The sequence below is a fragment of the Microtus pennsylvanicus genome, chromosome 22 (genome assembly GCF_037038515.1).
Source record: "Microtus pennsylvanicus isolate mMicPen1 chromosome 22, mMicPen1.hap1, whole genome shotgun sequence".
Taxonomy (NCBI): domain Eukaryota; kingdom Metazoa; phylum Chordata; class Mammalia; order Rodentia; family Cricetidae; genus Microtus; species Microtus pennsylvanicus.
Genome location: NC_134600.1, coordinates 29,429,808 through 29,445,919, shown reverse-complemented (window position 1 = coordinate 29,445,919; position 16,112 = coordinate 29,429,808).

Genomic DNA, 16,112 nt, shown 5'->3' with positions numbered 1-16,112 from the left:
AAGAGTTTTTGCTAAGCTAATATAGAAAAAGGAAAAAGAGAAGCAAAGAATTGGAGCATAAAGCTGTCCATATGATTGCCAGTGTGATGTAACTGGCTGTTGTATCCCATGGGGTTGGGAGAAGAACAGTAAGCTGGGGAAGGCGGAGGGTAAGCTTCTTAGAGTCAGTTCTGAAAAGATGGCTGACTTCACCAACATAAACTCTAGCTCCTTCCAGTTTCTAAGAGAAGGTGCTGGACCTGTCAAATATTCCATCTCAACATCACCTCCAGATAAGTTTTGATTTCTTAAGATTCTTTTCTGCAGAACTACATGCTTTTCAACTGATCTAAAATATAAATTCTCCAGCCCTTAGCACTCAGTCTTTATTGAGGAGTAGTTGGCTTGGGGAATATATTTGACAATCCCTGAACTAAAATAGACTGTTCCATGTAACTGTTGAATCAAATCCACTGAGCCATGATTCACTGAATTTCAAAAAATAATAATTTAAAACTGAGAAATTGAATATTAACAAACTCATCCAGACAGCTGCTAGAGATAGACAGAGCTAAGACCCAAGCCCATAAGGGTCAAGTTGAGCTACCGAAGCATAGGACTATCAGGGCAGGATGCACAGGTGAACAATTGCAAGGTCAATTAGGTGATTAAACAGTGGGTATCAAGGAAAAAAATATGGAAAATGGAAGGCAGGCTGAGCCTGTGGAGTCAAACCCACACCCACAGAGACTTATCATTGTAAGAAATAATAAAAACTCAGAGACAGATATTGGACTTCAACCTTAAAATCAGAAAAACAAAGCAGCTAATAATAAGAGAGACTTGTTACCTCTACCAAATTTTCAGACAGAAAAGATGAGATCCTGTCTTCATGAATCCTCAGACTCCATACTTCAGTGAGTTCCTATCTCTTCACTTTTATTTATTTATTTTTGATACTTAAACAACCATCATTAATGGCAACAAAACTAATCATTTTTCCATTAATGAGGTCTACTTTCTTATTTTCAAAGTGTTCCACAATGCTTACCCCTTTCTCCCCGGTCTCCCCAGCAGGATGAGCTAGTCTTGCAAGTATTCTACAAAGCAAAAACCAAGAATGTTAAAAGTTCAATGATTCCATCAGAAGTAGCTGGTGGGTGGGTAGGCTGCAACCCAAGTCCAGCTCTCCTGAATCCTTAATGCTGCTTCTTCTTGGCTGACTTTGCAAAGTGATGTAGCAAACATGGCCATCAAACCCCCAGCAACAACACAACCCAGATCATATAAGGCAGGCACGGAAGAGAGAAGGCACATTATTGAGCGAAGAGCTCTTCTCTTTGTCATGATGATCATAGTTTTCATGTCACAACTTGAGTGGTTTTAGGGTTGGCTTGAGTTTTTTTTCTTTGATTCAATGACAGTACTGTCATGTTGAATGGGAAGTTTCTCTTTCTCACACATGCAGATATTCTGAAAATATTAATTTTCTTCCCTGCCCCCTCTTCACCCAGTCATATTGCTCCTTCTTCTGTCTTCACCTCCGTAGTGCTGAGATTAATGGTGTGTGACTCCCAAACACTGAGTGTTGTGAACCACCACCACCTGGATCTGTTTCTGGATCGATTTTGTGTAGCTCAGGGTGGCCTTGTATACTCACTCACCTGTCTCTGTCTCCCAAGTCCTAGGATTAAAGGTGTGTGCCACCACTCCTTGGCCTGTGTGGATGACTAGTGTGGATGCATTGACTTCTGATCTTCAGACAAGACTTATTTATTAAAACACAAATATAATATAGCACTATAGCTTACTTTTTCTCTATAAATATTAAGTTGAGGTAAGCAGAATGTAATGGAAGTTAATAGTATGGATAGGATGGCGTTAGTGACTATAGCCATAAAGAGATGACTTTCTTCTAGATTTATGCTAGATCAAACTGATTGGAAGGCAGTTATACTGATTATGCTAAGAAAATTGATCCTCAGCCAGGTGGTAGTGGGGCATGCCTTTAATTCCAGCACTTGGGAGGCAGAGGCAGGGGGATCTCTGTGAGTTCAAGGCCAGCAAGGCCAGCCTAGTCTATAAGATCTAGTTCCAAGACAGGCTCCAAAGCTACTGAGAAACCCTGTCTTAAAAATCAAAAAAAAAAAAAAAAAAAAAAAGAAAGAAAGAAAGAAAGAAAGAAAGAAAATTGATCCTTGATCCTCATCAACAATAGATATATGTTTTGATGCAAAGTGAAATTTTAGTTGTCACAGAAGGCTCACTTTAAGGCATGCTGACCCAATAATTACATGGAGATCCTGGCATCCAGTATCCTGATGAGCTGAAGCCATTGGGAATAGTGGAAAGTTCTCTATCTAAATGATAAGCTGATTAGGTGTTTAGATGACCAATATTGATGAGGCTGGTTGTCATGGCAATGCTATTCAACTGCCATGTGTGGGCTAGGCACTGATCGAGGTTCTTTGACAGAATACAAATACCAAATATAGATGAAACAGAAGAAAACGACCGACCTAAAAAAGAACTTCAGGAGAATGTTTGAGGCCCTTAAAGAAGAAATGACAAATTCCCTCAAAAAATGGAGGAAAAGACAAACAAAAAATTGGAGGACATCAACAAATCCTTCACAGAAAACCAAGAAAAAGCAATCAAACATATGAAAGAGACTATTCAAGACCTGAAAACTGAAATAGAGACAATAAAGTAAACAAACACAAGCCAAAGGAATTATAGAAACAGAAATCATGAGAAAATAATCAGGAACCACAAATGCAAGCATAAACAGGAGAATACAAGAGATAGAAGACTCTCAAGCACTGAAGATACACTAGAGGTAATAGACTTATCAGTCAACGAAAATATTAAATCTAACAAAAACTTAAAACAAAATATTCAGGAAATATGGGACACCATGAAAAGACCAAATCTAAGAACACTAGGTATAGAAGAAAGATAAATTCATCTGAAAAGCACAGAAAATATATTTAACAAAATCTTAAAAGAAAACTTTCCCAACCTAAAAAAAGATATGCCTATGAAGATACAAAAAGCTTACAGAACACCAAATAGACTGCATCAAAAAAAAAAGCCCCCTTGCCCCATAATAATAAAAACATTAAACTAGATAAAGAAGGAATATTAAAAGCTGCAAAGGAAAAAGGCCAAGTAACATATAAAGACAGACCTGTCAGAATTACACCTGACGTCTCAATGGAGACAATGAAAGCCAGAAGGTCCTGGTCAAGTGTTATGTAGATATGAAGAGACAACCGATGCCTGCCCAGACTACTATACCCAGCAAAACTTTCAATCACCATAGAAGAACAAAACAAGATATTCCTTGTTCGTGCTCTCTCTCCTTCTGCTCCTGATTTGGACCTTGAGATTTATGTCCGGTGCTCCAATGTGGGAGCCTAGGCAGTTTGGATGCTCAACTTACTAGACCTGGATGGAGGTGGGGGTTCCTTGAACTTCCCACGGGGCAGGGAACCCTGATTGCTCTTCGGACTGGGGGGGGACTTAATTGGGGAGGGGAAGGGAAATGGGAGGCGGTGGCGGGGAAGAGACAAATCTTTAATAAATAAATAAATTTAAAAAAAAAAACAAGGGCTGGAGAGATGGCTCAGAGGTTAAGAGCATTGCCTGCTCTTCCAAAGGTCCTGAGTTCAATACCCAGCAATCATATGGTGGCTCACAACCATCTGTAATGAGGTCTGGTGCTCTCTTCTGGCCTGCAGGCATACACGCAGACAGAATATTGTATACATAATAAGTAAATAAATAAATTAAAAAAAAAGCTGGGTGGTGGTGGCGCATGCCTTTAATCCCAGCACTCAGGAGGCAGAGGCGGAAGCAGGCAGATCTCTGTGAGTTCGAGGCCAGCCTGGTCTAGAGAGCTAGTTCCAGGACAGGAACCAAAAAAAAAGCTACAGAGAAACCCTGTCTCGAAAATCAAAAAAAAAAAAAGAATAAAGAGGGCTGGAGAGATGGCTCAGTGATTAAGAGCATTGTCTGCTCTTCCAAAGGTCCTGAGTTTGATTCCCAGCAACCACATGGTGGCCCACAACCATCTGTAATGAGGTCTGGTGCCCCTCTTCTGGCCTGCAGGCATACACACAGATGGAATATTTTATACATAATAAACAAATATTAAAAACAAACAAACAAGATATTCCATGTCAAAACCAGATTTAACCAATACCTAACCACAAACCCAGCCCTACACAAAGTACTAGAAGGAAAACTCCAACCCAGGGAAGTTGGCTACATCAACAAAAACACAGACAATTGATGATCTCATAGCAGCAAATCCCAAAGAAGGGGAAAACAGACAAATTGATATCACCAACAATGAAAACTAAATTAACAGGAGATAGCAATCACTGGTCATTAATATCCCTTAATATAAATGGACTCAACTCACCTATAAAAAGACACAAGCTAACAGATTGGATACGAAAACAGAATCCATCCTTTTGCTGCATATAAGAAAAACACCTCATCCTCAAAGTCAGATATCGCCTCAGAGAAAAGGATTGGAAAAAAAAAATCCAATCAAATGGACCTAAGATACAAGCTAGTATAGCTATCCTAATAGCTAACAAAATAGACTTCAAACCACAATCAATAAAAAGAGACAAAGAAGGTAATTTCATATTAGTCACAAGAAAAAATCCATTAAGATGAAATCTCAATACTAGACATCTATGCCCCAAATACAAGCATATCCTCATATGTAAAAGAAACACTTCTAAAGCTTAAATCACACATTAAACCCCACACACTAATAGTGGGAGACTTCAACACTCTACTCTCACCACTTCTCACCACTGGACAGGTCTGTCAGACAAAAAATTAACAGAGAAATAAGGGAACTAACAGATGTTATGACTCAAATGGACTTAACAGACATCTATAGACCATTCCATCCAAACATAAAGAATATACCTTCTTCTCAGCACCTCATGGTACCTTCTCAAAAATTGACCTCATACCCGGTAACAAAACAAACCTCAAAAGATACAAAAAATTCAAAATAACCCCATATATCTTATCTGATTACCATGGCTTAAAACTAGAATTCAACAGCAACACTAATTCCAGAAAGCCCACAAACACATGGAAATTAAACAATGCTCACCTGAATTTTCACTGTGTCAAGGAAGAAATAAAGGGAGAAATTAAAGACTTCCTATAATTCAATGAAAATAACCACACAACCTACACAAATTTATGGGACACAGTGAAAGCAATGTTAAGAGGAAAGATCATAGTACTAAATGTCTACATAAAGAAGCTGGAAAAAATCTCACACTAGTGAATTAACAGTACATTTGAAAACTTTAGAACAGCCGGGCAGTGGTGGCACACTCCTTTAATCCCAGCACTCAGGAGGCAGAGACAGGTGGATCTCTGTGAGTTCGAGGCCAGCCTGGTTTACAAGAGCAAGTTCCAGGACAAGCTCCAAAGCTACAGAGAAACCCTGTCTTGAAAAACCAAAAAGAAAAAGAAAAAAAAAAAAACTTTAGAACAAAAAGAAGCAAACTTACCCAAGAGGACTAGACCACAGGAAATAATCAAATTTAAGCTGAAATCAACAAAATATAAACAAAGAAACAGTACAAAGAATCAATGAGACAAAGAGTTGGTTCTTTGAGAAAATGAACAAGATAGACAAACCTTTATCCAAACTAACCAAAAGGCAGAGAGAGAATATCCAAACTAATAAAATCAGAAATGAAAAGGGAGACATAACAACAGACACGGAGGAAATCCAGAGAATCATCAGGTCATATTTTAAAAACCTGTAGTCCACAATATTGGAAAACTTAAAAAAAAATGCACAACTTTCTGGATCAATAACCAAAGTTAAATCAAGACCAGATAAGCAAATGGGAGAGTGTTGAATGGGAAGGGAGAGACAGGGAGGGGAGTAGAGAAAAATGTAGAGCTCAATAAAAATCAATAAAACAAAAAAATAAATCACCCTCCAAAAAAGCTCTCTTAAAAAAAAAAAGTTGTGCTGGGCGGTGGTGGCGCACGCCTTTAATCCCAGCACTCGGGAGGAAGAGGCAGGCGGATCTTTGTGAGTTCGAGACCAGCCTGGTCTACAAGAATTAGTTCCAGGATAGGCTCCAAAACCACAGAGAAACCCTGTCTCAAAAAAAAAAAAAGTTGTTTCCATTACACAGAGACTTTTCTTGTTTATTTTAATTTACATAGAGACTTTTATATAGAAATGTTCTCTGTAATTTCCACCAGCTAGAAAGAATACTGAATAGTTATAACTGAAGAGTTTTTAATTAATAAGTAAAATGCAAAGTCATGGCAAAATATTTCCCAATGTTAGGAACGGTAAACCTATAGGTTTTTTTCCTTAGACATAGACTGAAAAAAGGAGCTGTAAAGATGGCTCAGTAGGCTGGGCGATGGTGGCGCACGCCTTTAATCCCAGCACTCGGGAGGCAGAGGCAGGTGGATCTCTGTGAGTTCGAGACCAGCCTGGTCTACAAGAACTAGTTCCAGGACAGGCTCCAAAGCCACAGAGAAACCCTGTCTCAAAAAAAAAAAAAAAAAAAAAAAAAACCAAAGATGGCTCAGTAGTTACCACTCAGTGTTCTTCCAGGGGACCAGAGAGAGGCTAGATTCTCAGCACCCACATGGTAGGTAGCTCACCACAATCTGTAATGTTAGTTCAAGGGGATCCAAAGCCCTCTTCTGTCCTCCAAGTTTATCAAGCATACACACAGTTCACACAGTTACATTCAGCTCAAACTCCCCAAAACATAAAAATAAATGAATAAAAGAAGATGATTATTATTTTTTTAATATGTATTTATTTATGATGAATATAATATTCTGTCTGTGTGTATGTCTGCAGGCCAAAAGAGGGCGCCAGACATCATTACAGATGGTTGTGAGCCACCATGTGGTTGCCGGGAATTGAACTCAGAACCTTTGGAGGAGCAGGCAATGCTCTTAACCACTGAGCCAACTCTCCAGCCCAAGAAGATGATTATCAATGATGAATACAATGTTAATGCATAAATTTTCATGGACAAAGAAGTGAAGGGTAAAATACACCAGCCCTTAAACCTAAACATTTTCATAGGCAAAGTTTTTGAAGGTGTAGGGATGGAAAAAATGGCTCAAAGGTTAAGAGAGCGTATTGTTTTCCCCACAGGACCCAGGTCAGGTGACTAGCAAACACCTGGAATTCCAGCTTTAGTGGATGCAATGCCTCTGGGCTCTGCAGGCATACACACAGGCAGGTGGCTTACACTCATACTGGAACACCAACACATGATCGCACACACGTTCAACAAATTAGAAATAAAGTAAGCTTTCTTTTCTCTTAAAATAGCATCTGTTGATGATTGATTTCCTCTTAGTGCTATAACAAACATTTGGGGACCTTTAGCTAGGACTGTGGTATGTTTGTTAACATACATCTCTGTATCAAAATAGTTCTATTAATATATTTATTTATTATTAAAATAGCACTGAAATGAGTTTTGTAATTTTTCATAGTCCATAGATTAATAGTTAGGATTTAAAGTAGATTTGATAGAACTAATTGTTGTTTGCACGTTTTCTCAAGAAATATACCAAATTGATCTTAGCCACGTAATAATTTAAATTCTATTGGGTTTTCAGTATAGTGTGAGTTACTGATTTACCTTTTAAAAAGATCCCAAGGATATATGAAGAGTCGTGGAAATTGATGCTATTTAATTACGCATATCTGTCTTCATTGTAACGTCCTTCATTTCAGATTGCTGTAAGGTGACCGACCTTACTGGAATTTTGAGGGTGTAGCAACACTTGTCCCAGTAACTGTGAGAAAGTTTGCAGAGCATGAGGGGCGTGCATCTGATTTGCCCGAGGAGTAAGGCGCAGGTGCCCAGGTGTGAGTTAGAAAATCTCTGGGCAGAGCTTCAGGATTAATAAAGCCCAGGGTTGTGAAAATCACTTCGGCGGTGGTTTCAGCTGCAACCAGTTTTGAAGTCCTGACAGACTCCCTCCCAGGGAGGAATGGATGGAATGTTGACTCTCCACTTTACCTAGGCTTTGAAACAGCAGGCAGCTCTCCACCATCTCCCAGACCTCCACACACTGGAGGTTTTCAGGGCTCACTAGCAGTGGGGCCAGCATTAATCCATAAATCAAAGCGAAGACGATACTCTTGGAAGCACAGTGCTTGTGCCCTCTTGGAATCATTTCAACACTCATTGCTGAAACGAAACCAAACAGACAACAAATTGAGGAACAGGGAGGTTGTTAAAGAACTTGTTATCTGAAAGTGCATCTGCAGATTTGGCAGGGACCAGACAGCTTCACTCAGATTACAGAATGCTTAAAATCGTGGTGTAATCTTTATTATGGTCATAAATAATTGAAGCATCTGTAACGTCCACGTAATTATGCAATGAAGAAAGTAAACTCCAGGGCTTTATAGGATCAGAGGATAGGCGTGCATTCTGCCCGAGATAACAGGAACTGCTTAGCTTCAACACCCCAGCTTCTGTTCAGTGTTTGAAAATGTGGAGGTTAGACTACTTACTCAAAATTCATGCTTGAGCATTTTACATTTTAAACTAGAAGTTGCTTTCAAATATCGTTAAATATTGCAGAAGTCACAAATTGTGATTTGATTATTTTAACTGTTCGTTTTGTAAGTATACAGTCATGTATGCTTAATGAAAAACTCAGGAGCAATTTAATAGCTTCAGAAAACTGGTAAAGTTGTGTTTAGTTGGAAGAAGACTAGAGTCTACAGTCCAGCCCTATGTCTCACACAGTGATTAGGGGACATGCACTTGGCAAGGGTTCCATGGGGTGACTGAGGCTGAAAACGGCCTTGGATCTCTGACTCTCTGATCTTTTAGGGATGTAGTTTTCCTTATTTTTCACACTCTTTGGATAAGAAGCTTAGAGAATAGGAAGTGAATCAGCTCAGAGCTAATTAACACCAACTTAGTAAATGATCCTTAGAAACAAATTAGTAAATTCTATAACCGTTATATTAGTAATTATAACCGTAAATTAGTAATTCAATGTGGTCAAGGCCAAACTAAATACAACCAGATTTAAAAAATAAGTAGAGAAAGGTTTGCTACACAGAGAGGAAGCGGAACACTAGGGTTATTCTGAGCTCGGTGCCACTCTTGAGAAAAGAAAGGACACATGCAAGTTTTATTCCAGGAGCCCCCACAATCCACAGAAAACGCACTTTGAGGTCACATTCCTGAGTGTGTTCAATATAAGTTGTCCATTACTAAGTAAGTTCTGTCTGAGGTCAGAGTTCAAAAAAAGGAAGATCCTGGACTCATTCACGGGCATCGTTAGCTCAAGGTATAGCCCCTGTTGGAGAGATTAGAGCAGTGAACGGAAGTTCTTCACAATATATAGTCATCACGACAGCAGACAAGAAACGTTCCAGACAGATTCAGTTTCTTTCAGCCCAAGAGGTACTAGCTGGAGCCAAAGGAAAAGATGATTTGAAGATGTTCATACATAAGGCAACCGCCTTACCTATCCACTAAGAGGACTACCACTTAAAGCGCCCTGTACACACGGTCCTTCAACCCACATGGACTGAAAAGGAATACAAACGTCCCGCAGGCTTTAAATATGTAGAGGTGCGTCCTTGGGGACTATCGGGATGTCGGTCATAGAAAGATACGTGCATCTTTACACTTACAAGACGTTCAGTCCTAAATAACGAAAATCATGCTGATAGAGAAAAGAATGGCAGCTAACCAGGTGTGGTGTGGGGTACAGAACTATTAATTTACAGGCACGGAACTTCTATCAAGCGAAGTCGAGGGACAGAGATAATCTACAGCGCTCCTCCTATAGTCGACACTAATGTATAGCACACCTAAAGTAATAAGAATATCATCATCTTGTTTAGTTAAATGTGAAAGCCGAGGTATAAGATTGAAAGCTCATAAATGAAGCATAAAATTATGTCTGGGGATCTTGGACTATTATCTCCCCATTTCTATTAATTCATCGTGAATATTTTGGTTGTTTGTTTTTTCCTGTTGTTGTTGTTTTTGTTTTTCATGATAGGATTTCTCTGTGTATCTTCGGCTGTCCTCTATAGACCATGCTGGCCTTAAACTCACAGAGATTCACCGGCCTCTGCCTCCTACATGTTAGGATTAAAGACCTGTGCCACCATGCCCAACCCACGGTGTTTTCTTTAGAGCAAGATTACATAACAAATTATCTCAACAGAAGGATCATGAAACTTCCCATTTAACAACTCAGACTCATAATTCTGATAATCTGTAATATTGACCAGTTTCATACATTTGAGTCCTAAAATAAAAATTCATGAGTTGAATCCTATCTCACCATTTTCCATCAAACTAACGATGAATAAGTTGGTCAATCTTGCTTAATTCCATGATTTATCAAATAATATAATTTTAACCATTCCACTCCTATTAGTCCATTTTCTTTTTTATTATTGCTGTTTGTTTGGTTTGGTCAGTAATTATCTAAGAGATGGTCACTTTCCATTAGCGTTCAAACACATCTGACACGATTAACGGACAGTTAGATACTTTGCCTCTGGAAATCAATGGGGAACCTGAGAGCTACTACTAAGATCATCTCTGTTTTACAGTAGTTGTGTAAATACTTCCCCATCCTGTAAGTGGTTCAGAGCAATGGATCAGAAAAATATGATGTGATTTCCCCCCGTGTCACTCAGCAAGCTAACTATAGAATTGAACTATGTAACTTAAGTACCTAAAACTTAAATTAGATTCTTTTAAATAATAAAATTGGGCTAACTTTCAATGTATCGGGTTAACTGAAACAAATTATCTATGTACTTACCAAAGCTTTTTATTCCACAGGCATAACTACAGCTGATCTGAAAGCTATTGAATTTTCAATCATAAAATGACTTTCAGTAAGTAGGACCTAGGCCAAGGATTAAATTTCTTCAGTCCTGCTCAAGGCCAAGGAGTGAGAATAATGAGAGGGGCTTTTAAACAGGCACTAGAGTAAGCCATTTCAGTCTTATCTTGATGGCTCTTTATCTCCTGGGAGTTCTTGTCTCAGTTTGGGTGCTAACTGTGGTTTTTATTTGTTTGGTTTTGCATTTTAAGTTTCCTTTTACTCTGCGCTTGTCTGCAACTCCAGTGACAATTCTCTTTGTGATACTCATTCCAAAGTGTATTTTGTGTACTCTTTGTTTAAATAGTTAGCTCCAGAAATATTTAAGACATTTTCTTTACTTAAACATTTTGAAGAACCATTTAGTAGTCAGAGATGATGAGTGGTATGTTTTGTGTTAAGCTTTACCACTGGCTCCAAGGGTGAAATTTTGTTACATTGTAAAAATAGTCTCCATCCCTCATTAAAGCAAATCATTTGGTTGCCTGAAAGTCTCAAATACCAATTTCCTTCAAACAGAAATCAAAGGGCTGAGATAAGTGTGGAGTTTGTTATTTGAATTGCTACACCTTTCTGAGATGGTGTGCTATACACACGGAGCAAATTGTGAAATGCGAAGTTTAAAATAAACTCAGGCCATAAGCTGAAATATTTACAAGCCAATGTAATATTAGCAATTTCTTGCTGGAATCTTATGATATTTACTTAATGCAGAGAGAAACCTATGTTACACCGAACACCAAGCACTTCATTGTCCCTTTGATTAAAGTCTGTTCCGTCAGTGTCTGCTTGAGCATCTGAAGAACTCTAGAGAAGAGCCTTGAACCACTTGAGAGCAAGGAAAAAAATCAATCTAACAATGAAAAAGATCTGGATTATGAATGCTAGTTATATTGGCGTGGATGCCTGTTGACCCAAATGAGCACAACTTCATTCTGGAACAATGTGTCCCAAACCCACAGTCTTTCTGAATTTGCATTCCTTGTCATTGTCCAATGGGATGTTGTGAAAATATGATAAGGAACACCATGAGAAACCGTTGTAGTTTTATGATTCAAGATATTTAAATGAGTGAAGTGTGTGTATGTGTGTGTGTGCGCGCATGCACTAATTTAGTCTCTCTCAGGGAAAAGCTATAAACCCAATCCCTCCTCTGATGGGACTACAGGGGATTTTGTGCTAGATGTTTATACTGCTTCTTTCATGGGATGTTTCTTTATCCTGGCAGAGAGCCTGAGCTTAATTGTTTGACCTGCGACCAGGTATCACTTTAACAAGAAAGTTGCTTATACTGGCAGACACCTCTGTGGCTCTCATCTGACCTGTGTCCACTTTATTGGTATCAAAATGGCTCCTTTGTAAGAAAATGCTGACTGGGAAAGATGCTCTGTTGGGTCAGATGGGTGAGGCAGAGAAGAGGCGACATAGGAACACAGGAAGCAACAGTTAATGATGTGCAGATCCAAGGGAGAAGGCAGCAGCATGTTTCACAGGGTCCCGTGGAAAGGAAAGCAATGAGGATGCCCGTGTTCAAACCATGAGAGGGAGACAAGGTGACTGACTGGAAAGGGGACCTGTTTGTTAGTCAGCACAGCTTTGTCCTTTGTCATCTGCACAGGATGTGGGGTCAGCAGGGCAAATTAGACGGATGATGACATCTAGCACTCTTACAGAAAGAAGAGCAGCAGGAAGAGATTATATTAGGTAAGCAGATAGGTTAGTCTTGCACATGAGTGAGAAGAGGTGAAGATCTGGAAACTGAGTCATGAGTGCTCATTACTTCTGTATGAGGAAGGCAAGCTTATACTTCAGATTGCGCACGTAGGAATCCTTAGACTGTAGACGTGTATTGCAGTGCTGTACAAATCTGGAAACTTCGAGGTTAATTTTAATCTGAAAAAGGGAGCTACTTTGCAGACACAGCTGCAGTAGATACAGTGTACAAAGTCATGAAGGGAAATAAATTGAGAACCATATAATTTCACATATTTATAATTTGGATTGGTTTGGATCATAAACTATTGTGTTAGCAATCAATTTTACAAAAATAAACACAAAAGCAGGTTATATTTGATATTATTATTTATCAAAATAATATATTTGACATCTTTTCCAAATAAAATAAAAATAAACAACTACTATGAAAATTAATAATGTATGATATGAAATTAATAACTCTAGAATTTTATAAACCCTCTGAAACTCTTTGAGTATAGCTAGAGTTTCATAAGGCAAAAAACGTTACAGTTGGCTCTAATAGTATAATTTCAGCTATGGTGTAAAACTACCAATTTCTATATGGCTGCAAAATTTCACACCATTATATGTTCTGTAAAAGTATATCTTTTCAAGTAAATGTAATACACTATTACCTCATTAAGTTAGAAATATACAGAAATTCTTGAAGTCAAAATTTATTTGCTCAGGCATCAAATGGGAATAAAAATTATTCTTTGTGTCAATGCTGTTCTCAAATTAATGTAAATATACATTAGATCTAGTTTTCTCATGAAATCATATTTTCAGTATTATATCTTCCTTATTATAAAGTCATTTGACCTCAGGAAGCATCAGTTGAATGATAGAGGCATGAAGCATGTGTAGGCATTGGTTCTCTTTCCAAATGCTGTATACGGTGTATATAGGTGGATCAGAAAACGAAGAACTTGGTCTCAGGTCTGCTGCTAATCAGCCTGTTATGCTTTCTCTGCTTCACTGGCTTCCTCTATAAAGACGATGCTGTGGAGTTCTCCTCTATGTTGTAGCTATTCCTAAAGTCTCCGCTATGAATGAGATGTAGCTGCTGTTCCTGACAATTCAGAACTGATGGCAAAGAAGGCGGTAGTAGAATATCACCAGAGTTACACCATCAACATGCTCAGAGATGCCTGGGGAGTTCCGTTTGAAAATTAGAAGGTCTACTTAGAAGAGAGTGTTTGAAATTAAATTTGAAAATTCAGGCCTATTTTTTCAAATAATGATTAGGGAAAACTGGTCTCAGGTGAAATGAAAGCAGTGAAAGTCTGGAATTTAGATAAAATAGCTTTAATGTACTTTTTTAGTTTCCAGTACAAGTTGTTTGTTAACTAACAGTCAAAGGCCAAAGAAGTTCTGGAGAGATGAACTAAAGAAGCAACTGAAGCCAGGCCATTTTAGTAGTCTGCATAATGAGTAATTTCCGGGCTATGTTTCCTGAGGATTGATCAGTTCCATCAGGGCTATCAAGAACTGTCTTTGCTCCCATGTCACCTGGGTTCCACCCTCAGCAACCAAGTGTGTGCCAGCTACGTTAAGGAAGTGTTTGGTGTCTGCTTTTGTTTATTTGGTTTTGTTTTGTCCTGTTTTTATTAGGCTGTTATTTCCACATGATCTATATGCAATTAAAGTTCTGACGAAAGTTGGGCTAAAAATCTACAGACTGGCATTTGAACATTGCCTGGAGATTCATGGGAAAACAGTGTATTCTTTGGTGCCTGATGCTACCTCCTGGATGAAGATAAGGGAGAGTCCCTTGAAATCTTTCAACTTAAACTCCTCTCCACTCCCTCTACGTCCACTAGTTTTCACATTCTAAATTAAACAAAAATTCACAAATATGGATACGTTTGGGATCCAGGCTTAGTTACGCCAAATATAGACACATGTCACTTAAGGACAGAAAAATATGCTGGTGAGCAAATTTGTCTTTGTGGGAATATGATGTGGTATACTTTCAGAGTCTAAGAAGGTTACAATGTTCTTTGACCATTTAATCTCTCTGGGCTCGTCACATACAGTCGGTCCCTAACTGAAGCATTACTGTGAAACATTCAAGCTCATCACATACAGTCGGTCCCTAACTGAAGCGGTACCGTGCAACACATGGTTACACTCTAGCGAAGGAATCATAGGGTTCCAAGGGAGCATCTTTTACTTTCCCTTCTATTCTGTTCTTGTGGCTTTTTACCCTGACAAGAGTTATAAAAAGGAAAATTCACTCTAGCTTTAGCCTCAGTAGACAAAGGCTTTTGTGGCTAAGTCTTTTGATGTGACTTTGATCCCCAGAACGTACATGATCGGAGGAAAGAACCAACTCCCACAGTTTATATTCTGAGCTCTTCTACTTCCCCAACGTAAGACATATAAAGGAGAGCTCATCTACGCTAAACCATGCAGAAAGAGCACTCTCTCTCTTTCCTCCTTTCTCTTTACAGGGTATTCCAGAAGGGTCCTGGCTCACATCTGGGGCATGCTATAGACACGTCAGGAAGAGTCTGAACAGACAGCCTTTCTTGCCTTCTTGCTTCATTCTGTTAAAGCGAACCCCCTACTTCTGTACTCAATAACATATCTAAGTGCTCTGTTTTCTTTGTGAAACCTAAGTGTAAAAGAAGGTAGTTTCCCTTAAGTGTTTGGGTCTTCATTTTTGCAATCTTGGGTCATGTAAGGCAATCTAAGCCCCAGAAGACCTCCTGTGGGCCAGGGCTGTCTTTAGAGTTTGGGGACTAGGGTTTCCTTTGGACACGACATGATGAGTCCTTTTGACTCTAGCTTGTGTGTTGTTCTAGAATTGCAGGCTGTGGAGATGATGGCAGCTTTCCACTCACCGTGGAGAGCAGGGCTCACATGTGTCCTCCAGCATGTTCCTCCCCTTGCCTTCTTAACCTTTCCCCTCTGAGCCACCTTGAATTGCTAGAACCACAGGACTGATGGATAAACATCTTTTTGACATCTAACTCAAACTATCCCCCAGCAATCAGGGGCCAGCAGAACAGACTGCATCCAAATAGGGGCAATTATCCGTGATAGTGAGGCTGTATCCTGGAGCAGAAGCAATCATCTCCAAAGAAGCAGATTGTTTCCCTCGAGCAATGGCTGTGATAACAGCCTCCTCAGGACCACCTTGCAAAACCAGAGCACACTCGCCTGGGACTGCTTAGTAAGCCTACCTCTGGCCCACCTGCCCCAAATTTTCTTAACATAAACATGGGTCTTTCTTTGTTCTTCTTTTTTTTTTCAATTTTTTCAAACATAAACACCACTTTCTTTGTTCTTCTTCACGTTATGGCTACAGTGAATAACTCTCTCCACTTTTAAACATTGCTCGCTTGACTTCTGTTAGAACCGATCAACAAGCCTAGACCTTTGTGATGGCTGGCTTCTGAGATTTCGCAAGAACATCCATGTACTAGTGAGACAATAGAAGAGAAAAAGGACGGAGGAGAAGCAGA